This window comes from Dendrobates tinctorius, unplaced genomic scaffold (genome assembly GCF_039654945.1).
Source record: "Dendrobates tinctorius isolate UK_male_01 unplaced genomic scaffold, ASM3965494v1 ptg000058l, whole genome shotgun sequence".
NCBI lineage: Eukaryota > Metazoa > Chordata > Amphibia > Anura > Dendrobatidae > Dendrobates > Dendrobates tinctorius.
This window is the reverse complement of record NW_027361726.1, coordinates 715570-742280: the sequence shown is the minus strand read 5'-3', so window position 1 is coordinate 742280 and position 26711 is coordinate 715570. Positions and strand designations below refer to the sequence as shown.

The 26711-nt window shown below is 45.9% G+C and overlaps 1 protein-coding gene across 3 annotated transcripts in view; it reads right to left on the bottom strand.

The window, feature by feature from the left end:
* GNG2 (G protein subunit gamma 2) overlaps positions 1 to 26711 on the bottom strand; it is a 193435-nt gene that overhangs the window by 32718 nt on the left and 134006 nt on the right. The gene's annotated exons all lie outside the window — the stretch shown is intronic.

Below are 26711 nucleotides of genomic sequence, written 5' to 3'. Positions count from 1 at the left end.
ACACACAGAGGATGGGTCGAGGGAGGGATTTTTGAGGATGGGTGTGATTGAGGCATGTTTGAAGCATAAGGGTAAGTGAGAGGTTAAAGAGATGTGTTAGGATTGGGATGAAGACTGTGACGAGGTTAGGGATGAGGTGGGATGGGAGCAGGTCAAGCGTGCAAGTGGTGAGATGTGATCTTGAGAGAAGGGTGGAGAGCTGATCTTCTGTCATGGTGGAGAAGCTGGTTTTGGAAGAACAAGGCTGAGCAGTCAAAAGGAGAGGCATTGGGGGCTTTGCGCCAAAGCTTTCTCTGATCTTGTCGATCTTCTGCTTAAAGAAAGCGGCAAAGTCTTCAGCTGAGAGGAGAGGGAGGAGGTGCTGGGGGACGGAGTAGAGAATTGAAAGGTTTGTAAAGCTGTTTAGGGTTATCAGACAGGGAGGATATGAGAGATGAGAAGTAAGTTTGTATTGCAGCAGTGAGCGTGGACTTGAAGCTGGTGAGGGACTGTATGCGATAAAGTGCTTGGCAGAACGGGATCTCTTCCATCTCCGCTCAGCGACCCTGGAAGCTCGTCTCAGTTCTTTGGTCAGGCTGGTCAGCCAGGGTTGCCTGTTGATTGTACGAGTTTTGCTTTGCATGACGGGGGCGGCTGAATCGAGTGCAGCTGTTATTGTGGTATTATATAAGGTGGCAGCAGCATCTGTGTCATGTAAGGAAGTTATGAGTGTAAATTGAGGTGTTTGAGATTTCTTTGAGGGTGAGTGAGTTTGCGGAGTGGGGGTTGCAAACTAGGAGAGGAGAGGGAAGAGAATGTCAGTAGGTTGTGATCACATGGGGGAAAGTGAGTTAGTGAGATTAGTAAGGGAACAGAGGTGGATTAAGATAAGGTCCAGCATGTGGCTATCTTTTTGAGTGGCCCCGGAGGTCCATTGAGTGAGGCCAAAGGAGGCAGTGGGTTGAAGTGTCAATGGGGATATTGAAGTCACCCATGATGATAGTGGGGATGACAGCAGAAAGGAAATGAAGTAGCCAGGTGGTGAAGTGGTTGAAAAAGGTGGAGATGGCTAGTTCTGGGGGGTGGTAGATGACAGACAGCTGGAGGTTGGAGGGGGAGTAGAGGCAGACGGAGTGCACCTCAAACTAGGGAAGAGTAGCGGAGGGTGGTAGAGGAATTGGGGTAAAGGAGCAGGTATTGAACAGGAGCAGGCCAACTCCTCCACCACGTTTGCTGCTGGGGCGAGGGGTGTGAGAGAGATTGAATCCGCCATAAGAAAGTACAGCTGAAGAGGCTGTATTAGAGGGGGTGAGCCAGGTTTCAGTGATGCCAAGGAAGAAGAGTTTGTTAGTGATAAAGAGGTCATGGATAAATGACAGTTTATTGCAGACAGAGCATACGTTCCATAGTGCTCCAGGTAGGGGAAGTGGGGGCTGGATGAATGGGTATGAAGTTATAATGGTTGTGAAAACTTGTAGAGGATCGTGGTAGGGCAAGGGAATGCAGTGGATGTGGTGTACATGGACTTGATACAGTGCCACAAAAAAGGTTGATACATAAAATGAGAACAATGGGGATAGGGGAAAATATGTGTAAGTGGGTTAAGAGCTGGCTCAGGGATAGGAAACAAAGGGTGGTTATTAATGGAGCACACTCGGACTGGGTCACGGTTAGCAGTGGGGTACCACAGGGGTAAGTATTGGGCCCTCTTCTTTTTAACATATTTATTAATGACCTTGTAGGGGGCATAGAGAGTAGAATTTCAATATTTGCAGATGACACTAAACTCTGCAGGGTAATCAATACAGAGGAGGACAATTTTATATTACAGGAGGATTTATGTAAACTAGAAGCTTGGGCTGATAAATAGCAAATGAGCTTTAATGGAGATAAATGTAAGGTCATGCTCTTGGGTAGAACAAACAAGATGTATAATTATGTGCTTAATTGTAAAACACTGGGCAAAACTGTCACTGAAAAAGACCTGGGTGTATGGGTGGACGACAAACTCACATTTAGTGGCCAGTGTCAGGCAGCTGCTGCAAAGGCAAATAAAATAATGGGATGCATTAAAAGAGGCATAGATGCTCATGAGGAGAACATAATTTTACCTCTATATAAGTCACTAGTGCGACCACACTTAGAATACTGCATACAGTTCTTGTATCCGGTGTATAAGAAAGATATAGCTGAACTGGAGCGGGTGCAGAGAAAAGCGACCAAGGTTATTAGGGAACTGGGGGGTCTGCAATACCAAGACAGGTTAGTACACTTGGGGTTATTTAGCTTGGAAAATCGAAGGCTTAGGGGTGATCTTATTACAATGTATAAATATATGCGGGGACAGTACAAAGACCTTTCTAATGATCTTTTTACTCTTAGACCTGTGATGTGGACAAAGGGGCAGCCTCTACGTCTGGAGGAAAGAAGGTTTGAGCATAATCACAGACGCGTATTCTTTACTGTAAGAGCCGTGAGACTATAGAACTCTCTGCCATATGATGTTGTAGTGAGTGATTCACTACTAAAATTTAAGAAGGGCCTGGATGCCTCTCTTGAAAAGCATAATATTACAGGGTATATACACTAGATTCCTTAATATTGCGTTGATCCAGGGAGCTAGTCTGATTGCCGTATTTGGAGTTGGGAAGGAATTTTTCTCCCCAATGTGAAGCTTTACTGGGTTTTTTTTGCCTTCCTCTGGATCAACATGTTAGGGCAAGTTAGAATAGGATATGGGTTGAACTAGATGGAGTCAAAGTCTTCCTTCAACCTTAATTACTATGTTACTATGTAGGGTGTTAGAAATATGTGTGTGGATGTGCTGGGGTGTTAGAAATATGTGTGTGGATGTGCTGAGGAGGGCCAAGATTTGGGGAGGGAGCAGGATAGGACATGATACAGCCGTGTGTGTCTGGAGAATAAGGACTGTATGTGGAGGAACAGTTTTGAGGAGGAGGTGAGATGGCTGGGGAGAATGGAGGGAGAAATGACTATTTCCTTACTTGGTGGAGGGATTACAGGAGGTAGAAAGAAAGAATTATGGGGGTGACAGTGAAAAGAAACTGAAACATTTCAGTGGTTTTCTATTCCGTTACCTTATAGTCAATTCCAGTACAATTCTAGTCTAATTCAAAGTAGTATAATTAGAAATCTGTAATTTGAAAGGTGAAATTTGAAAGATGCATGGGTCAGACTGACGTCTGGATTAGACTACAGTCTCTCAATATCTCTGGAACTAAGAGCCATAAGCTGTGAGTGGTGATGTGGATGTGTGAGGCCAGACCACATGCTAAAAGTTAAACAAAGGTTATAAAAAAGGGGGGAGGGGTTAGACTGACCACTCAGAGATATGCATGGAAAACATAAGAGGAATGAAACACATTATGGATACAAAATGCTTGGTAAACAGAGCATACCAGAGAAAGTAACTGCAATTTACTTAGGGGGATTCCTAAAGGGGATTCTGACAATGACAGGATTTAGCTGGAGGACGCTTCAGTATCCTACACATCCTTTGCCAGAGCGGTTGCACTGATTCAGGATGCGGAAGCTGGAGCGTCGCTAGCAAAATCTGATATTGACTCCGCCTTTCGCTTATTACCAGTATATCTTGATTGCTTCCATCTACTGGGATGCCAGGTGGACGATGATTACTACAACAATATGTCCCTCCCAATGGGTTGTTCTATTTCATGTTACTACTTCAAACTATTCAGTTCCTTTTTAGATTGGATGGTAAGGTGCAAAACAGTCACTAGGGCCGTCACCCGCTATTTGGATGAATTCTTATTTGTCAGTCCCAAAAATTCAGATTTATGCCAAATGTAACTTAGCGAATTTTAAACTATCACTCAACATTTCGGCGTACCTTTGTCACCTGAAAAAATGATTGTACCGGTTAATACATTGTCTTTTCTAGGAATAGAAATGGTTTTCCGCCTGCCTACTGATAAAATTCAAAAAACACTTCATCTGATTGAGGTTTTCTGTTCTGTGCGGAGGTTAACCCTATTGCAGATGCAATCTTTCCTAGGTTTACTAGTTTTTACTTGCAGGGTTATGCCAGTAGGCAGTTTTTTCTCGGCAGTTGTCATTAACAACAAAAGATGCATCACAGTCTGGCCATAGAATAAGGATTACCAGGTCTATACGTGCTGATTTAGAAGTTTGGAAAACCTTCTTGCTTTCATTTAATGGTCACAAATGCTTTATGTCGCCAGAAATTTCGAGCCAGTAATAGAAATTATTCACGGGAGCCGATGAATTTGGGGGTTTTGTAGCTGTTTTTGGCAATCAGTGGTGTGCAGACACATGGCCAGCAAACTGGAAAACACAAGGACTGTGTAGAGACCACACCCTTTGGGAACTTTTTCCTATTGTATCGTCGGTGGAACTTTGGGTTGCACAGCTGTCAAATACAAAAGTTTGTTTTCAGACTGAAAACGTCAATGTTACACAGTGTATGAACCACATGTCTTCTTCGCTTCCTGTACTGGGCCTCCTCCGCCGGTTAGCACTGCTATGTTTAAGCTACAATAAATGGCCCAGAGCTCGCCAGGTACCGGAAGCTAAGGACACACTTGCTAAAGTTTTATCACATTTCGATTGGCTGGTTTCCAGAGAAAGCTTCCCCAATGCTCACCCGTCAGGTTTCCCTTGCCCCCCTCCCTTTGGGACATGATAGCGAACAACTGATGCCGCTAGTCCATTCCTCGGTTGCCCCGTCAACCTGGCAAGCTTATGGTAAGGCATGGGAGGAGTGGTGCCTCTTGATAGGAGGCAGACCAGTGGACAGTTGTTACCAATCCAGATTGGAGGTCACCATTGAATTTCTGTTGCAGCTTACTAACAAGGGTATATCAGAAACATCAGCGCAACAGCACCTATCGGGTTTAGCATTTTACTTTCAATTGTTAGGTTGGGTGAATGTTACAAAAACATTTATTATTAGACAGGCGATCAAAGGATGGAAAAGAGCAGAATCCAGTAATGAATGTAGACGCCCTATTTCTTTATCCTTGCTGAGCCGCATTATTTCCATCACGGCTGTTACATGCTGCTCCCAATTTGAATTGACACTCCTGTCTGTCGCATTTGGGTTAGCCTTTTTTTGGAGAACTACGGATTAGTGAACATGTTCAGCGTGCAAAGAATAGCATGGGTGGTGGTTTATTATACGAAGATGTGGTCATGGCCAATAATGTGATACGTCTCCGTATGCGGAAATCAAAAGCAGACCCAACAGGTAGGGGTACTTATCTGTTATTGCATCCGTCAGATGGCTCAGTATATCCCATTAAATTAATTAACACTTATTTAGTTGTTAGACGAAGAGGGAGTTTTTCCTTGTCCCATTCAAACAGTTTCCCATTAACAAGGCATCGATTTCAAACATTATTCCATAAATGTTTAAGAGTTTTAGCAAAGGAATACGAGACACACTCATTCCGCATAGGAGCGGCCACAGAGGCCGCCAAGGCAGGTTTACCTGATTCAGAAGTTCAGAGGAAAGGCCGATGGCGCTCTGCATGTTTTGCTAAACATATAAGATGGACTTGCTAATTTAACGCTGTTATCTTTATTTGCAGGAGTCACCAGACCATTGATTTGGTTGTTAGGACATTCCTACATTTTTTGGGCAATGCAACGGGCTAAATGTCATCTAGGTGGGAGGAATTTGGGGTTTTGAGGTGTGAATTTTACTTGGCAAGGTATCAGATGATTGCAATCGCCGCAAGTTTTCCCTGAAGTGGTGGACATTGCAATGGGTCCGGTAATTCTGGTTTTACATGCAGGTGGTAATGACCTGTGCTCATACAAGGTAGCGGAGGTCCTCTGTAAGTACACATGATCATCCGTGGTGGTAAATGAAAGAAAGGACATATGGTTATGGCTCGTTGGCTGAATTGCCTGTGAATATGCAACAGGGCATTTGGCGATGAGCGCGGTTAGTAAAGTTAAGTGCCTTTCTAATGGTTAAAATAAAATAATTTAATAAAGCAGTGACCGACCTTCACCCATCAACTAGTATACTTGTCTTATTTGAATGTGTAGTAGTTGTGGGTGGGAAGGCGTGCTGGTGAGTTATGTTTGGGTCGCCGCAATCTAAAGGACATTACATAGCATCCGCTCATCATACAGGACTGTTATGAACTGGTCACCGAGGAGGATGGCAGGAATAGGCTAGGCCACCAGGAAACCAGAAAGGTTGGTAACTTAGCGGATTGCAGACCCCTAATCCTAACAACACAACTAGCAGTAGTTGTGGGGCGTACCTACGATGCCCTAGACACCTCGGCACAGCCGGAGAGCTAACTATGCCTAAAGCAAGAAAGGTGAAATCTAAACTTCCCCGGAGTAGAACCCCAAAGGAATAGATAGCCCCCAAACATATATTGTCGGTGAGACAAGATGAAACACAAACGCAGGCAGAAAATAGACTGAGCAAATGATGGGGCCCAAACTGACAAGATAGGATAGGAAAGGAAAGACACTGCAATCACACAAAAAAAAACTAAAAATCCAACACGTCTGATGTACAAAAAACACTGAGGTCTCACGACCTCTCCCCCACTATATCAGCATTCTGGTATGAACTGGCAGCAAAGCAAAAGAGACTAATATAACAGGGGACTGAACAAACTAACACAAGCTGTAACATATGGAGCTGGGTCCAGCACTGCCCCAGCAGGGAGCATGCTGAACCCTCACAGCAAAGCAGAAAGAGACAAAACCAGATCAGATGCAAAGGATTAGCAAATGAACAACTTAACTAAAAAATGCAGGATCAGGCAGGAGACAGCAGACCTCAGTGTTAGGAATCTGGGTCAATCTATGCATATGCAGCAACCCAGATTCTCACATTTGTCTCCAGAGGCTAAGTCTTTTTTCCCTGCTTCTGAGCATGCTCACGGGACTAGCTCTCATTGGAGTTCAGGAGTCAGGTGCTCAGGTCCTGCTCCTGATTTGATTGGTTATGCTCGGGGCTCTGGAGATTTCCAGCAGGTCCCGTACGCTATAAAAAGTGCGCATGGCCGCTATGCCATGCGCCAGTATTTTCCATATTGCTGCTGTGTGTTTGGTGATGGATGCTTGGACTGGTGAATGACTTATTAAGAAACCCCTTCCTTCTGATAATACGAATGTGTGAGTGATTGGGATACAGCCAGTGTGCACGCTAGCGCCAGCGCGCTCAAGCTCCACCTTTTACAGCAGCCAGCGTCTTGCATTGCGCCTGCTAATTGCGCTTGCAGCCGTTTTGGGTGTCCGCAGTTGCGACGCCGTGCACACGTCCAGTCACGGTAAGTCCATTTGGTGGTAGTGACGTCTCTAACTACCCCAATCTCTGGCTACAGCACGTGTGCCGCTGATTATTTCTGCAGTATATACAGACTCAGCGTTTTTGTGTTTGTGTTCTTGTGTGCAGCTCTGTGAGTTCCAACAGAGCTTGCTTTTGTGCATCAGGTGCAGTCCTTCCCTGTGCACATTACCATCCTGGTGCTCTGCCTTTTCAGCAGAGGTTATTACATCTGCTGCACGGTGGACCACGGGCGGCGAACACGCTTTATTTATATTTTTTAAGCGTGTTCCGCCGCCGTAACACTCAGAATGCACAAGAAGAAAACTAATCACGAGCAGCCACTGAAGGAAGCCTGCTCACTTAAAATACTCCAGTTAGTAACCCTGAATTTCCAATCATCATCGTCAGGTGGCAGACTTCGGCCAGCTCCACTACCCACAGTAACCACCAGAGGGAGCCCCGACTCAGAAGTCAAATCGAGATAGTTCACAACACAGGACATTACATAGCATCTGCTCATCTTTCAGGATATTACATAGCATCCGCTCATCATACAGGACATTATAAAGGTGTGACAGGGTCATTGGCTCAGTGTATGAAGAGAGATAAGTGTCACTGTGCATTTTGGCATCAGTGATGTAAAGCCAGGATAGTTTTCCTCCAGCACGCTACGTGCTGAGAGGGTTAATTTACAGCTGGTTTTATGTGTGCACCCATAGAGTGGGAGGCAGTGTACTCAACAGGACCTGAGATGATGTCACGGTCAGATGGTCATCACATGGTCTTGGTTAAAAAGTTTGTCTGGAGAGTCAGTTGTTGTTGTGAGGAGGAACTCCCACGTGGCTCCAGGAGGAGCTGAGGACATTGTGTGGAGTCTACGGGTGAAACCTGCAAAGAAAGGACTCTTTTGCACTTTGTTTTGTTTTCCATTAAGCCAGGTAGGCTTTGCTTATTTTACCTGAACCCTGCTTTGGTCTATGCTGAGTATATTAAACCAGCAGGTAATTTACTACCAAAACGTTCCTGTGTCCACCTTAACCCCTTTCCTACATTGGACGTACTATTCCGTCCATGTGACCTGGCACCTAAGTCCCAAGGACTGAATAGTACGTCTAATGCGATCAGCGGCGCTCACGTGGTGAGCGCCGCTGATCGCGGCCGGGTGTCAGCTGATTGTCACAGCTGACACCCGGCACAATGTGTCAGGGGCAGTAACGGACCGCCCCCGACACGTTAACCCCTGGCACACCGCGATCAACCATGATCGCGGTGTACCGGGGATTAAAGGAAGCATCGGCAGGGAGGGTGCTCCCTCCGTGCTTCCCTGCGACCCCCACAGCTGCGCGATGTGCAGCACCGCTGCGGGGGTCACCTTCCCTGCAGGTCCCCAGATCCAATATGGCGACGGGGACCTTCGGGGGCCTGCAGGGAGCTGGCTTCCTCACTGCCCGCAGAGTGCAGGCATGAGGAAGCCTGCAGCAGTGCCTGTGACAGATCGCTGATCTGTCACAGCGATCTGTGATGTGACAGATCAGCGATCTGTCACAGGACAGTGATGTCCCCATGGGACATTATAATAAAGTTAAAAAAAAGTGTAAAAATAATTTAAAAAAAAAAAATTCCCTAATAAATTCATTTTTTGAAAATAAAAAAACAAAGAAAACAATAAAAGTACACATATTTGGTATCGCCGCGTCCGTAATGACCCACCCTATAAAACAGTCCCATTAGTTAACCCCTTTAGCGAACCCCTTAAAAAATAAAAATAAAAAACGAAGCAAAAAATAATGATTTATTATCATACCGCCGAACAAAAAGTGCAATAACGCACGATCAAAAAGACGCACATAAATATCCATGGAACCGCTGAAAACGTCATCTTGTCCCCCAAAAAACGAGCCACAACACAGCTTCATCAGCAAAAAAATAAAAAAGTTATAGCTCGCAGAATAAAGCGATGCAAAAATAATTATTTTTTATATAGAAATTGTTTTCATTTCATAAAACCGCCACAACATAAAAAAAATGACATAAATGAGATATCGCTGCAACTGTACTGACCCGAAGAATAAAACCGCTTTATCAATTTTACCGCATACGGAACGGTGTAAACGCACCCCCCAAAAGAAATTCATGAAACGCTGTTTTTTGTCCATTCTGCGTCCCAAAAATCGGAATAAAAAGCGATCAAAAAATGTCACGTGCCCGAGAATGGTACCAATAAAAACATCAACTCATCCCGCAAAAAATAAGACCTCACATGACTCGGTGGGTCAAAATATGGAAAAATTATAGCTCTCAAAATGTGGTGATGCATAAACTATTTTTACAATAAAAAGCATCTTTTAGCGTATGACAGCTGCCAAAAATAAAAACCTGCCATAAATAGTAAAGCAAACCCCCCGTTATCACCCCTTAGTTAGGGAAAAATAAATAATTTTTTTTTTTTTTTATTTCCATTTTCACATTAGGGCTAGGGTCAGAGCTAGGGTTAGGGCTAGGGTTAGGGTTAGGTTTGGAGTTAGAATTGGGGGATTTCCACTGTTTTGGCATATCAGGGGCTTTCCAAACGCGACATGGCGTCCTATCTCAATTCCAGCCAAAAAAGTTAAATGGCGCTGCTTCCCTTCCGAGCTCTGCCATGTGCCCAAATAGTGGTTTACCCCCATATATGGGGTATCAGCGTACTCAGGACAAATTGCACAATAACTTTTGGGGGCCTGTTACTCTTGGGAAAATAAAAATTGGGGGTGAAAAGATCATTTTTGTGGAAAAAATATGATTTTTTTAATTGTACGGCTGTACGTTATAAACTTCTGTGAAGCCCTTGGGGGTTCAAAGTGCCCACCACATATCTAGATAAGTTCCTTGGGGGGTCTAGTTTCCAAAATGGGGTCACTTTTGGGGGGTTTCCACTGTTTAGGCACATCAGGGGCTCTCCAAACGTGGCATGGCATCCAATCTGAATTCCAGCCAATTTTGCAGTGAAAAAGTCAAACGGCGCTCCTTCCCTTCCGAGCTCTGCCATGTGCCCAAACAGTGGTTCCCCCCACATATCAGGTATCAGCGTACTCAGGACAAATTGCACAATAACTTTTGCAGTTCAATTTCTCATGTTACCCTTGGTAAAATAAAAAAATTGAACCTGAAGTAATTTTTTGTGTGAAAAAAAGTTAAATGTTCGTTTTTTTTTAAACATTCAAAAAATTCCTGTGAAGCACCTGAAGGGTTAATAAACTTCTTGAATGTGGTTTTGAGCACCTTGAGGGCTGCAGTTTTTAGAATGGTGTCACTTTTGGGTATTTTCTATCATATAGACCCCTCAAAGTGACTTCAAATGTGATGTGGTCCCTAAAAATAAAATGGTGTTGTAAAAATAAGAATTCGCTGGTCAAATTTTAACCCTTATAACTTCATAACAAAAAAAAATTTTGGTTCCCAAATTGTGCTGATGAAAAGTTAACAGGTGGGAAATGTTATCTATTAAGTTTTTTGAGTGCCATATCTCTGTGATTTAAGAGCATAAAAATTCAAAGTTGGAAAATTGCGAAATTTTCAAAATTTTTGCCAAATTTCCATTTTTTCACAAATAAACGCAAGCTATATTTATGAAATTTTAACACTAGCATGAAGTACACTATGTCACGAGAAAACAGTGTCAGAATCACCGGGATCCATGGAAGCGTTCCAGAGTTATTACCTCATAAAGGGACAGTGGTCAGAATTGTAAAATTGGACCGGGAGTTAACGTGCAAACCACCCTTGGTAGTGAAGGGGTTAAGAAGCAGCTGAGGGTGTCAAACCCTCAAATGTGATGTTTTGAATGCGGGCAGTGTTCCTGGAACATGCATAGAGGCTGTGGACAACTGCATGTCCGGGGTAAAATTCGTCATCCAGCATGAGACATCTGGCAGCATGGAGGAGGTTGTGAAACATCTCGTCCAGGTACAACAGCAACACCAGCTCGCCAGCCAACAGCAGCAAGTGGCGCAGAAGGAAACAAATAAGCTGTTAGCACAGCAGCTTCAACAGCAGCAGGAGGCGCCGACACGACAAATGGAGCTCCTCAAAGAGGTGGTTCGCGTGAAGGCTGCGGTCTCCTCATCATATCCAGGTGATGACTCGTACACCCGGAAAACGGTAAGACAAGCCATGCAGAAAATGACCCCGGAGGATGATGTGGAAGCCTTTTTGACTGTCTTCAAGGGTATACAACTGATCAGTGAGGCTAAAGCAATTCCAGCCTGGGGTCCTTCTACTAGTACTTATCCCAACGGTGGAGAGCAAGTTCCTGGCCAAGTGGCAAGACCCATATGAGGTCATGGAAAAACTTGGGGACGTGAATTACAAGGTACACCATCCCAGTCGCAGGAAGCTGCACCAGTTGTACAATGTGAACTTGCTCAAACCATGGTTGGACCGAGAACCACTGGAATCTCCTTGCCTGGGGGCTTGTCCCGAAGCCAAGGTGGAGGAGGCCGTGATTGCTGAAATGCTAACGCTGGTCCAGAAGCAACAATGTCAAGAACTGCTGCAGCAGAACAGTGACCTGTTCTCCGAGTTGCCAGGGCACACACAGGTCATTGAACAAGACGTATTAACAGAGCCGCATGTAAGGGTGAACCCTTATAGAATCCCTGAAGCACTCCGGGAGATAATATCAAAGGAGGTGAAGAGAATTCTATACCTCGGTGTGATAGAGGAGTCAAGAATTGGAAGGTCGAGTCCCATCGTCCTTGTGCCGAAGCCCAATGGCGACTGGCGGTTTTATAACTACTCCTGCAGGCTCAATGAGGTGTCCAGTTTTGATGCGTATTCGATGTCCCGTGTGGATGAACTCATGGAGCGACTGGGACCCGCAAGGTATATCACAACCATCAACCTGATGAAGGGGTACTGGCAGATCCCCATGCCCCAGAGCGCCAATGAGAAGACAGCCTTTTCACGCTGGATGGGTCTTTCCAGTACAACAGAATGTCCTTCGGACTGCAGGGGGCCCCAGTTACTTTCCAGAGGGCGATGGATCGAATCTTGGCTACACATAAGAAATATGCCGCAGCCTACTTGGATGACATTGTCATCTTTAGAATTGACTGGAGTTCCCATCTGCTAAAGGTACAAGCGATCCTCGATGCATTGAGGAAAGCAGGATTCACCATAAATCCAAAGAAATGTGCTGTAGGGAAGAAAGAGGCCAGGTACTTAGACTACATCATCAGGATAGACAAAATAAAGCCTCAGTTAAATAAGATAGAGGCAATTCAGAAATGGCCGCAACCACTCTCCAAGAAACAAGTGAAGGCGTTTCTTAGGATTGTGGTGTATTACCAGTGATTTATCCCAGAATTCACCATAACTGCCACACCGCTAATGGATCTTCTTATGGGCACCAAGTTAACGATGGTGAAATGGACTTCTGACACAGAGATGGCATTTCAAGAACTAACGGGCTCTGATGTTTCAGAAGTTGGGTTGGGAGCCATGCTGTCACAGGAAATCAATGGAGAAGAGCATGCCATCCTGTATCTGAGCCGGAAACTGTCTTCTTGTGAGAAGAACTATGCAATTGTTGAGAAGGAGTGTTTAGAAATAAAGTGGGCCATGGACACACTTCTAGGCCGTAGGTTTAAGCTAGTATCGGACCATGCCCCTCTGAGATGATTGAGAGAAAAGAAGGGTAAGAATGCCTGGGTGACTAGGTAGGCCCTTCAAGACTTCACTTTCCATGTAGAGCATAGGCCAAGGAAGTTACATGGTAACGTGGATGCTCTCTCCTGAATTACCTGTTTAGTGTCTGAAGGTTCCAAACCCCCCAGCTTTGGGCAGAGGGGGGAATATATGACAGGGTCACTGGCGCTTTATGTGAAGGGAGATATGTTTCACTGCGCATAATGGCACCAGTGATGGAAAACCAGGATAGTTTTCCTCCAGCACATGACATTCTGAGAGGGTTAATTTACGATTTTATATATGGGCTGGTTTTATGTGGGCACCCATAGAGTGGGAGGGAGGGTGCTCACCATATCTCCTCCTGCAGAGCCAAAGTCAGTATAACAGGACCTGAGATGATGTCATGGTCAGATGATCATCACATGGTCTGGACTAAAAAGTCTGTATGGAGCATCAGTTGTTGTTGTGACTTGGGAGAGGAGGAAATCCCATGTGGCTCCAGGAGGAGCTAAGGACATTGTGTGGAGTTTGCGGGTGAAACCTGCACAGAAAGGACTCTTTTGCACTCTGTTTTGTTTTCCGCTAAGCCAAGAAGACTCTGCTTATTTTTTCTGAAACCTGCTTTGGTCTATGCTGACTATAATAAATCAACAGGTAATTTAGTACTAAAACATTCCTGTATCTAACTTAAGAAGCAGCTGAGCGTGTCAACCCCTCACACAGAATATTACATAGCCTCCGCTTATCATACAGGACATTACATAGCATACACTTATCATACACCATGTTCCAAATAATTATGCAACTGATATTTTTCTCTCATTTTCCTAAATGGTCAGACAAATGACAGTCAGTCAAATAAAAGTCATCACCGGTTAGAGTATACATCGAATTTTACTGAAGAAACCTCCCAATGATAACAGTATAATCTCCAAAATGAATAAAAACTCAAAATACACTGTTCCAAATTATTAGGCACAGTAGAACTTCTAAACTTTTGATATGTTTTAACGAACTGAAAATGCTCATTTGTGGAATTTGCAGCATTAGGAGGTCACATTCACTGAACAAAAAAGCTGTTTAACTCCAAAACATCCTAACAGGTCCAGTTACATGTTAACATAGGAACCCTTCTTTGATATCACCTTCACAATTCTTGCAATACAGGATATTGCATAGCATCTGCTCATCGTACAGGACATTACAGTACATAGCATCCACTCATCAGACTGGATATTGCATAGCATCCACTAATCTTACTGGATATTGCATAGCATCCGCTCATCATACTGGATATTGCATAGCATCCGCTCATCAGATTGGATATTGCATAGCATCCACTAATCTTACTGGATATTGCATAGCATCTGCTCATCATACAGGACATTGCATAGCATCCGCTCATCATACTGGATATTGCATAACTTCCGCTCATCATACTGGATATTGCATAGCATCCACTAATCTTACTGGATATTACATAGCATCCGCTCATCATACAGGACATTGCATAGCATCCGCTCATCATACTGGATATTGCATAGCATCCGCTCATCATACTGGATATTGCATAACTTCCGCTCATCATACTGGATATTGCATAGCATCCACTAATCTTACTGGATATTACATAGCATCCGCTCATCATACAGGACATTGCATAGCATCCGCTCATCATACTGGATATTGCATAGCATCCGCTCATCATACTGGATATTGCATAACTTCCGCTCATCATACTGGATATTGCATAGCATCCACTAATCTTACTGGATATTACATAGCATCCGCTCATCATACAGGACATTGCATAGCATCCGCTCATCATACTGGATATTGCATAGCATCCGCTCATCATACTGGACAGTGCATAGCATCCGGTCATCATACAGGATATTCCATAGCATCCGCTCATCATACAGGATATTCCATAGCATTTTCTCATCAAATAGGACACGACACAAGTGACCTGGGACCAGGGGCTCCTTACCTGTCCATAACACTAGGGGGCGCCCTAGCTCGCTCTGCTCCTGAGAAATTTCAGATGGCGAAGATGCCAGGGCCTACGCCCTTCCCTTTATCTTCTGAATTAGCCCTCTGTCTGTTCTCTTCCCCCACCCAGGGATGAGGGGCACTACTGTGCACCGTAGTACACTGTGGGGAAAGGGGGGGGTCGGCGGGCGCCCAAGTCCACTAGCCAGCACCACATGGACCAAGGATCGTCCCGCCTAACACCCACTCTTCCGTTAACGTGGGCATAATGCTACACAGACAACACAGGGTAAAACAGTGTGGCAATACTTTATTGAACCACAACACCCAATAGCAAATAGAACAATCCCAGCAATTTCCCCAAGATGGTGCACATTACAGGGTCTTTCCCTTCCACTGACTTGCCGGGATAATGGTAGATGATACGTCAGATCTCCCAGGGTCACTAGTCCACCTGTGATACACACACAGAGAAGAGGTAACAACTGTGACGTCTGTCTAGTGCGAGTCTGGGCTGCAAGTAAGACAGCACCCCGAGCAACCTCAAGACCCTTTACCCCTTGTGTAGTGACCACTGTGTACGCTAGGGGACGCTGTGTGGGTGTCCCAGGACGGGCCTACAGTCATATCCATTGTAGTAATGGGTATAGGATGCTGAAGGATCGTTGTGTATCTCAAGGAGGGTGGCCTTGAGATGAAGGCTTGCTTATGTGCTGATCAGCAGAGCTGATCTGTCGTTCCAGTGTGTCAGGGAGAAGCCTTCAGATGATTGATGAGACGGGCAGGATCAATTACAAATCCACCCAGGGGTGTGTTTAAGAGTGTCATAATAAAGTATATGTGTATGAATGCTTGAAAGAACTGTGATGAGGTCATAGCCATGTGACCCGCTGGGCGTGGCTACGGACCATATAAGGTAACCAGAGTAGGTCACATGAGAGTGAAAGTAGGGACCCGATTGGTCCATATGGAAGGTCTCGTGCAAAGAGATGTCTATCTTCCTGACAGCACGTGTGGACGCTGTATTTAATGGCTGCAAGTGCCTGAGAGTTCCCAGGGATAGGGAGTGAATGTCTGCAGCATGTAGAAGCAGCCATGAGGTAAAACCCTGACAGGGGATATAACTGTGTGGCTGAAAAGCCTGCGTATTGGACATTGCTAATAGAGTGAAGCTCTGTCATGGACGCTATGCTGTTTATATGAACTTCATGTTGCTGGTCATGGTTTATGATACTTAATAAACCGCATGGACTACATGGACTGTTATGATTTTATGGAAACCCGTGCCGGATCTGATTTTGTGGCTGATGAGCGAGTATCCCCTACTTGAATGACAGCGCTACCTCACACCCTATACAGGGATCTGGAATTACAGCAGAGCCCAGGAGGTAGCTGTCTGTATAAGAGCAGAGGACCAGAGCAGGACGGTCGCCAGAAAGGGATTAATACACGGGACCGAAAGTGTAGTCAGGAGTCCAAGTCAAAACCAGGCGGGCGGCAGAGGTACAAAATCAGCAGGCTGAAGCAGAGTCAAAATCCAGGCCAAGGTCAGAGTCACCGGAAGAGCAGCAGAGGTACAAAATTGGCAGGCTGAAGAGGGGTCAGAAATCCAGGCAAAGGTCGGAGTCAAGAATGGCAAATTAAACACTAGCACACTGGGGAAACCAAGACTATATCTGGCGGCCTGCAGGACAGGCCCCAAAGTATTTGAAGGATAAGGCTATCCCTCACAGGCTCACAGTCTGATGACCTCATCTGGACCGCCCCCAGAACCAGGCCAGATGGCGATGCACCAACCCCTTCACCTCTGACAGAGGAGCGGAGCCTGCGCCCACCAGATGCCTGCGCAGGAGCCCCTTCTCTGTCACCACCATCACCCACGGGAGAACCACGGTGATGCCCAACGACAGAGGCATGCGTCAAAGGAGCGGACCCACATGAGGACATAGCCCTCCTATTGCTGGCACCACCAGTCAAAGGAGTCCGGCGCCTCCCAGTGGCCGAGGCAGGAACAGCAGCCCCCGAGTCCGACAGCGACGTGACAATCCTCCTGCACTCCCCTGAGTCAGCGTCCCTATACTCCTGACGATCCCTAGGCAGGTTCCGCACCTGGCGACGAGCTGGATACCTCAAATCCCTAGCTCACCCTGCACCTATAACTTTCTAGTGAACTGGATGGTGCAGAAATTAATCCCACCACTGCACTAATACACACGCAAGGAAAATAACAAACAGGGAAAAACACCACTTAGCTTAGCTCTGTTACTATTGCTCCCAGCAACAGAGTATGACACCAAAGTTCAGCTTCACCCCTGAAGCTCGACACCTGAATTCAGCTTCCGCCTGAAGCTATTACACCAGAGCTCCCCTGAGCTGCCAGGAACTCCTCTCTGTAGTTCCTTCCTTCACCAGACTTGCTTGGAAATAAGCAATTTCACCAACAGTGAGTGAGACCTGCTACTCCTTTATAGATAGGAGCCAGGGAATCACACCTGCTTCATTATCACGTGCAATAACACTAGCGGCCACCGGGGGCAACTGAACCAAAGTAACCAAAGTGCAATGACCCTAACGGCCACCGGGGGCAAAACTAGAACAAAAACAACCACAGTGTAATGACCCTAACGGCCATCGGGGGCAAAACTAACTTTAAACCAACATCTTAAAGAAAAAAAAAGGTTACTTGTGCAAAATCTGTCATAATCCAACTTGGATCATGACAGTACCCTCCCTCAATGAGGGGCCTCTGGACCCTCAAGACCGCTCTTCACCAAAAAAAAAAAAAAAAACCACCTACAGTGAGGACGCCCAGATCCAGAGTTCACCCCAACAACTACCTGAACTTCAGGTTTATGACAAACGAGCACCGCTGGTATTGGCAATGTATGTTCCGGAGGCACCACCCATCTCCAAAGCGCCGATCTGGGGAACGAGTGGTGTATGGGCAAGTCTGTGGATAACTCCAGCTGGTAAGTCTCCGGGCCCTGGATAGCCGACACCAAATACGGCCCAATCACCTGAGAATTCCAGACCCCTGCAACACACTTCCACTGGATGTTTTTGGTGGCCACCCATACATGCTCGTTCACACACAGGTCTGGACCTGAACTTTTATTGCCATACATTCGTTTGTCACAATACGGTGAACTCTTTCTAGAACTGGCAACAGAGGCGTCCCCCTGTGTCACCACACTCACACCCCCGCAATTCACCAAGGGAAACACCACCCTCCAACCCCTCCTACTACGAGGTCTGCGCCTCTCAGGGTTGGCTAATGGCGAGGGTTGAGCCTTGCCCCTACTCTCCTGCAGCCCCTCCGCTGCTCTCACTGGAGAGAAAGGGGACGATTGTAGAGAGACGGCAGAGACAGTAGCCCCTAGGCAGCAGCCCTCACACGACTGCTCCCAGCTGACTACTTCCCTAGTCTGCCAATCTAAGACCGGGTTGTGTTTTTTAGACCAAGGGGGGCCCACAACGATAGGTGCTGGCTTTCCCTCCAAGACGTAGTATGACTGGGACTCATCATGTTGTCCACTATGCGGCTCAATGTTTTCTACGACTTGGTTTAACCCCCCTGGCTCAGTGGGACAGAGTCATTGGCCTGGACGCTAATGGGTTTGTCCGGCACTTCACACCTCAAACCATGAGTCTGGACAAACTGAGCATCCACCGGACTGACTTCTGCTCCACTGTTAACAAGCACCGGTATGCCCTCAGGTACCTCGCCAACCATCACCTCTGCTGACATAGTACCTCCTGAGGGCGAGGAGGAAATATACACTCCCAGGTCGTCTTCCTCCACACGACCAGGGGGAAACGGCTTCTCTGACAGTACAGAAGTTTCGGCGTGAGCGCCAAGGACTAAATCATTAGTCTGCTCACTACAGGGACGTACCCCTTCACCTTGGAGAACACCAGGCAGCACCATGGGGATACCAACTCCTCCCACCTGCCTGGGTACGTCCGCGCACACGAGCAAGTCCTGCTCCCCAGCAGGGACTCCAAGGCGCATCTTCGCCAAAGCCGCAAATGGACCCTCTAGTGGAGACAGGGGGTAGGCCTCAGACCCTTAATTCCGCTGCAGGTGCTGCTTAAACACATTATTCAGCTCCTCACTCATCTCAGTGAGGGCCAGCAGCAACTGCTCACCGGTCTGAACTTGGCCCATGGCTCACCAGAGAAAAATGTTATGGTTGGTGATAATGTAATGTCACATGAGACTGGATACACCGCCTCCAGCAGGGCGAATTTCTATAACACCCGTGACCTTGGATACACCGCCTCCAGCAGGGCGAATTTAAACAGAGTTAAGGGAAACACCGGGGAAACAGTTACAATGGAGGGCCCTGCAATAGGGAATGGGGACGTGGAGACCTCCTGCACTCCCCTGAGTCAGCGTCCCTACACTCCTGACGATCCCTAGGCCGGTTCTGCACCTGGCAACGAGCTGGATACCTCAAATCCCTTGCTCTCCCTGCACCTATCCCTTTCTAGTGAACTGGATGGTGCAGAAACTAATCCCACCACTGCACTAATACACACACAAGGAAAGTAACAAACAAGGAAAAACACCACTTAGCTTAGCTCTGTTACTATTGCTCCCAGCAACAGAGTACGACACCAAAGTTCAGCTTCACTCCTGAAGCTCGACACCTGAATTCAGCTTCCGCCTGAAGCTACTACACCAGAGCTCCCCTGAGCTGCCAGGAACTCCTCTCTGTAGTTCCTTCCTTCACCAGACTTGCTTGGAAATGAGCAATTTCACCAACAGTGAGTGAGACCACCTGCTACTCCTTTATAGATAGGAGCCAGGGAATCACACCTGCTTCATTATCACGTGCAATAACACTAGCGGCCACCAAGGGCAACTGAACCAAAGTAACCAGAGTGCAATGACCCTAACGGCCACCGGGGGCAAAACTAGAACAAAAACAACCACAGTGTAATGACCCTAACGGCCACCGGGGGCAAAACTAACTTTAAGCCAACAGCTTAAAGGGAAAAAAAGGTTACATGTGCAAAATCTGTCATAATCCAACCTGGATCATGACAGCGATGTTCAATGGATCATATCTGCATCCTTCCAACCGAAGCCGAAAACCCCTATGTTGATTCCTATAGAATCATAGATCTGTGTTCCTTGTGATGGTGCCATAATGAATTGGCTGCAGTCCTGTCTCTCGGCCGTTGAGTGTTTTGCAGAATGTCCGACTGGTAGCTCTGTGTGATGAGATCTCTGAGTCTTTTTATACCCGAGGCATGTAAGCTATTTTTAGAATTACCCAGTGTCCTTCAGTCTACCCTCACATTCTTTCCCTCTTTACTTTCGAAGTCAACAAACTGGTTCTAGAATACAATGCACAATTAGCATATCAGCACACCTCAATAGACAAAGATAAACACTCACTATGTTTTATGGTATATCAATTTACAAGTCACTATTACAGACTTACACAGTATGTTAAATGGTACATCAGCCCGCAAGTTTGTCCTTCTGACCCACCAGAAATCCAAATCCAAAAGTCAATATACAGATAAAAAGTCAATTCTTCTTGGTTGGCAAAAACATAGTCATCTGGGTAATTAAGATATACTCTGGTTTCTTCACATACACCAACCCGATAAACAAGGCAACACAAACAAGGGCTAACAGAAAACACCAGGCATAAAAAATATTCACTCACATATAAGAGGAATGCACCGGGGTGTGAAGGTAAGGAAATAAACCAAAACAGAGAAGTCGAATTACCACGAATATAAACCAAGCAACAGTCACTAATAACTCCTCCAACTCTCCTCATAAGAACTTCTCTCCCACTGTTAGCCATGCAGCAAATGCTAGCTCTGACAAGGATTTGTATCAGAGCACAGATTATAAAGGGAAAAGGAGTGGCTAACCGAGTTCAGCTGTGAGCACAGGGATTTCTAACATGACGGATTAACCCCTGTTCTGCCAGAAGAAATCAACACATTTAAAATAAAGGAGAAGTGCTTCCTCTCAGCAACGGAGTAGGAGCAATCAGACTCTGCAGTCTTCTGGCTCCACACTGTCGCGGTAACACCGTGACAGTAACCAACTCTTCTACTAGGGACCTCTGAAAAATCAGGACCAGGCCAATCGGGATGGGCCACTTGAAAAGCCTGGACCAGTCTGGCTGCATGAACGTCAGATGCTGGTACCCACATTCTTTCCTCAGGACCGCACCCACTCCAGTGTACCAGATACTGAAGAAACTGATGAACAAGATGAGAATCCAACATCTTCACAATCTGAAGCTCCAAGTTTCCATAGACAATGACAGGAGATGGTGGTAGAGGTGATGATGCTGAAGATGCAATGTATTTTTTGAGGAGAAATCGATGGAATACATTATGGATCCTAAAGGTAGGCAGTAAAGCAAGGTGAAATGCTACGGGATTGACGATGGCTATGATTTTATAAGGAACGATAAACCTGGGACTCAGTTTACAAGATGGAACCATCAACTTAATGTTCCTAGAGGACAACCACACCAAATCACCAACACACAGGCCCGGACCCACCAAACGTCTTCAATCAGCCGCACTCTTATATTTGGATTTCATCTTCCTCAAATTATTCGTAACCCCCTGCCATATGGAAAAAATGGAAGATGAAAATCATTATTCCTCTGGTAATCCAGAAGGGCGATTACTAATAAATGAACTAAACTGAGGATTGAACCCATATGCCCCGAAAAACGGGGACTTACCGGTCGATTCCTGACCAATTATTTACAGGGAATTTGGCTAACGATAAATAAGTAATCCAGTCCTCCTGATTTTCACATACAAAACAACAGAGATACGTCTCTAAATTCTGGTTTACCCACTTAGTCTGCCCGTTAGACTGTGGGTGAAAAGCAGAAGAAAAAGACAAATGAATCCCCAGACGGGTGCAAAATTCCTCCCAAAACTTGGAGACAAACTGCACCCCCGATCAAAAACAATATCAGTCAGGATCCCAAAGCAATTTAGCTATTTCCATGATGAAAACTTGTGCCAAGGATTTGGCATTCAGTAAAGCGATAAAATGAGACATTTTATTAAAGGGAATCTGTCACCTACCCTTTGGCGGGCGATTCAAGCGAGGTCAGTCCGGTCCGATGGGCGGTGTTCCCGATGTGTGCCGCCTCCCCATCCTTGCCCGCCGTCCGCAGGTTATTGCTGAATTGGAGTTGGTGTACGCCATTTTTTGCGCGCGCTAAGCATTCATAGCTAGTGCACGCGCAGTATGCTTTACCCAACTGCGGGCAAAGCCGAAAAGTCGGACTGCGCATGCACCGGTTAACTAAGCCCCGAAACACAGCAAAATACTTCCGGGGCTTAGTTAACCGGCGCATGCGCAGTCCGGCTTTTCGGCTTTGCCCGCAGTTGGGTAAAGCATACTGCGCGTGCACTAGCTATGAATGCTTAGCGCACGCGCAAAAAATGGCGTACACTTACTCCAATTCAGCAATAACCTGCGGACGGTGGGCAAGGATGGGGAGGCAGCACACATCGGGAACACCGCCCATCGGACCGGACCGACCTCGTTTTCATCGCCCGCCAAAGGGTAGGTGACAGATTCCCTTTAAATCTATCTACCACCACCAGAATTACAGTATTCCTTTCCGACACGGGAAGATCCGTGATAAAATCGACTGACAAGTGAGTCCAAGTTCTGCTGGAAATCTCCAATGTTTGGAGAGCCCCTGACAGACGAGTATGAGAGGACTTAAAATGCAAACAGACACTGCAGGCGACTACATACTCCCAAACATCCTGATGAGCACCTGGCCACCAAAAACGCCAAGTAAGCAGATCAACAGTGGCTTTATTACCAGGGTGTCCGTCCAAGACCGAATTGTGATGTTCGCTAAGGACTCTAAGATGAAGATTAACAGGAACAAACAGTTTACCAAGTGAACAGGCAGCAGGGGTGACCCCTGAGCTTCAACAACCTGTCTTTCTAGATCGGAGGAAAAAGAGGTCATATCCACCCCTTTTTGAAGAATAGGTACCGGTTCACACTTATCTCCTCCCCCAGGAAAGCGACGGGATAAGGCATTTGCCATAATTTTTTGTTCCCCGGCCTATAAGTGACAAAAAAGTTAAATCTGGTAAAGGACAATGCCCAGCTTGCCTGTCGAGGTGTTAGACGTTTCGCCGATTTCAAATAAACCAGATTTTTATGATCCGGGATTACCGTAACTGGGTGAACTGCTCCCTCCAAAAAAATGATGCCACTCTTCAAAAGCCCACTTAATTGCAAAGAATTCCCTGTCACCATTGTTATAATTTTTCTCAGCAGGTGACAGTTTTTAGAAAAATAAACACATGGTTGCCATTTATCAGGACACACCCTGGGACAATACAGCCCCTACTGCCACCTCAGACGCATCGACCTCAACAATTAAAGGCTGAGAGACATCAGGTTGTATAAGGATCGGTGCAGAAGAAAAACACCATTTCAATGTATCAAATGCCTCCCTGGCAGGACTGGACCACTTGGAGAAGTCCGTCCCCTTCCTCGTCATATCTGTAAGGTCTGGTTCACATAGAGATATGGCAGTCCGTTTAACGGATTGCGTTACAACGCGGCATTAACATGATGTAAAGAATCGGCATGCGTTAGCGATGTGCCATCATGATGTGACGGACCCTCATACACGTTCTGCAGCGTTCGAGGGTCCGTCACTGCTAGCGCAGATGGAGCAGCTGCGTTAGTGTGATCGCATAACGTGATCAAAATAAGAAGTAACGTTAGTGCATTCCGTTTAACGCATGCATTGAATGGACTGCTCTAATGCAATGCGAACCTAGCCTAAGAGGTTTGGCTACTACCGAAAAGTTTTTTATAAATTTACGGTAGTGGTTGGCGAAACCTAAAAACCGCCTTCAAATCCTCAGGACGATCCCAATCCAATACCACCCGGACTTTCGCCAGATCTATGTGAAAGCCGGATGAAGACAACACATATCTTAGGAATCTCCTCAACCGAGAACATACACTTCTCCAGTTTGACATATAATTTATTGTCTCGGAGTATACGTAAGACCTGTCCGACATGTACCTGGTGTGACTCAAGGTCAGGTGAATAAATTAATATGTCATCCAGCTAGATAACCATGAATCTACATACCAGGTGACAAAAATGTCATTTATGAAGTGTTGAAAGAAGGCGGGCGCGTTCGTCAACCCAAAAGGCATCACCAGATTCTCATAGTGTCCCTCAGGTGTATTAAACGTTGTTTTTCTCTCATCCCCCTCTTTAATGCTGAGGTCCATCTTAGAGAACCATTTTGCCCCTACAATTTGGTTAAAGAGGTCTGGAATGAGAGGAAGCGGATACAGATCATGGACAGTGATCAAATTGAGTTCCTGGAAATCCAGGCAAGGGCGTAACCCCCATCTTTTTTCTTCACAAAAAAGAACCCCGTGCCAACAGGGGATGAGGATGGTATGTTATGACCCTTAGCCAGGTTTTCCGTGACGTAGTCCTTCATGGCCTGTCTCTCTGGACCAGAGATATTATAGACTCTGCTCTTCGACAGCTTGGCACTAGGAACGAGAGTAATGGCGCAATCATAAGGACAATGGGCAGGGATTTCTTGGCTCTTCTGCTCCGAGAACACATCCCTAAAATCCGACAGGTATCTAGGCACAGACTCGGTATCCACCTTAACCAACCAGGTACTCAGTGTCCTTGACAATACGCACTATTTTTAACTACTTCCTGAGCCTGCCAGTCTATTACAGGATTGTGCAGAGCGAGCCAAGGAAGTCCCAGTACCACAAATCAGGGCAGACCCTCTAGCACATAACAGTCTAACACCTCAGAGTGCATGGCCCCCACCTGAAGTTGCAAGACTCGGATAACTTGAGTAAAATGCCTCTGTCTCAAGGGGGTCAATGGCAATTATGGGTATGGGTCTGGACAGAGAGAGTAGGTGGGATGAGACTCTGGACTCTGGACCTGGACGAACCTACCATTGATCAAATTAAACCCTGCCCCACTGTCCAGAAATGCAGACACGTCCACCTCCCCGCAACCCGGGCCATCGTCTTTCCGGCGGTTGTTTACTATGAGGTCAAGAAGGACATGTGCCCACGAAATTGCCCTTTTTACCACAAAAGAAACACACTCCCCCCGGCTTACGCCAGACAACAGACAATTTCCCAGGATGTGATGCTGCACCCACCTGCATGGGTTCCTCAGCAGGCTCAGTGCTACCTCCCTTGATCCCAGACCCCAGAGGTGACTCCCTATGTCTTTTGCGAAAACGGCGATCAGCCTGGATCACCGGAGCCCACCTTTGGAACTCAGCGCAATATTCCTCAGCTGGCCAGTCTCCCTGCTGAAGTTGGCGCAGTGTGGACTCAGCTAAGGAGTGTGGTGTACCACACAGCCAATCCCTGATTGTAGGCTGGCTGTTTCATTTGATATTTATGCACCTGTGCAGCTGCCAATTTACTTGGGTACGCTGCACCCTGTATTAGTGCAGATGCATTTAGGCCTATCTGGTTTGTATCTGAATTTTTTGGAGGATTTTTTCCTCTTTTTGAGGTTTTCATCATATATAAGGCCCTGTGCACAAAAAAATCCCTCCACCATCTGAAGCGACTGAGAGTCAGACGGGAAAGAAAACGCCCATTCTTGGAGGTACCCCTGGAGAAGCAAGATTACTATACCCACACTTTGCTCCTCTGTACCTGAGGAAACCAGACATAACCTGAAGTACAGTTTACAGGCCTCCCGGAACACAGCAAACTTGTCACGCCCCCGGCGAACCTGTCAGGCAACACGATCTTGGGCTCCATTATGGTTTGCTGGGAAGATGGGAGCCCCACACCAGATGTATCAGGGTGCTGAAAAACTACCATGTGTAAATCCGCCACCTCCAGACTGAGCTGCCACAGTTGCCCTATCAGAGCAGAGACTGGATCCATAATGGATCAGAAAAAACGGTTACAGTAGAGCAAATGTCAGGACACAGCTGTTGGGATAAAAACTGAGGAAAGAAAGAGCGCAATAGGGTCTTATCTGGGTAAAAGTTGGAATAAATTCAAATGGAATCTACTCACCTTTACCGAAGCAGATTAAAGCATGTAAATCAATGTCAGCCTGCTGCACGCCCGAGGTTCACAACCGTGACCGCCAATGTAACTCCTTTTGGATAAAATATTTAGGCTTACTGTGCGCTGCTGAGACCAGGATAAAATTCACCACATAAGGAACTTTTTAAATCTTTATTCCCAACGCGTTTCAAAGTGAAAAACCACTTCTTCTTCAGGGGATGACATATAGTGACTAGATACAGCCTTCTCTCATTAAATACAGCCAATATTTGAATTTGGGCGCCAAAAACTCACATGGGATGAGGGGACAGATGTCAAAGTTCAAGGGTTAATAGTGCGCAAAAGGCATTTACAAATGTTCTTATTACTTAACAACTTTCATATCATTTTCTTCTTTTTTTCAGTATATGTTATAAAATTCCTTTTTGCTTCATATATTCTTATACATTATCTGTAAAATACAAATTAAGAGAGTATAATTGTTAAGTAATAAGAACATTTGTAAATGCCTTTTGCGCACTATTAACCCTTGAACTTTGACATCTGTCCCCTCATCCCATGTGAGTTTTTGGCGCCCAAATTCAAATATTGGATGTATTTAATGAGAGAAGGCTGTATCTATTCACTATATGTCATCCCCTGAAGAAGAAGTGGTTTTTCACTTTGAAACGCGTTGGGAATAAAGAT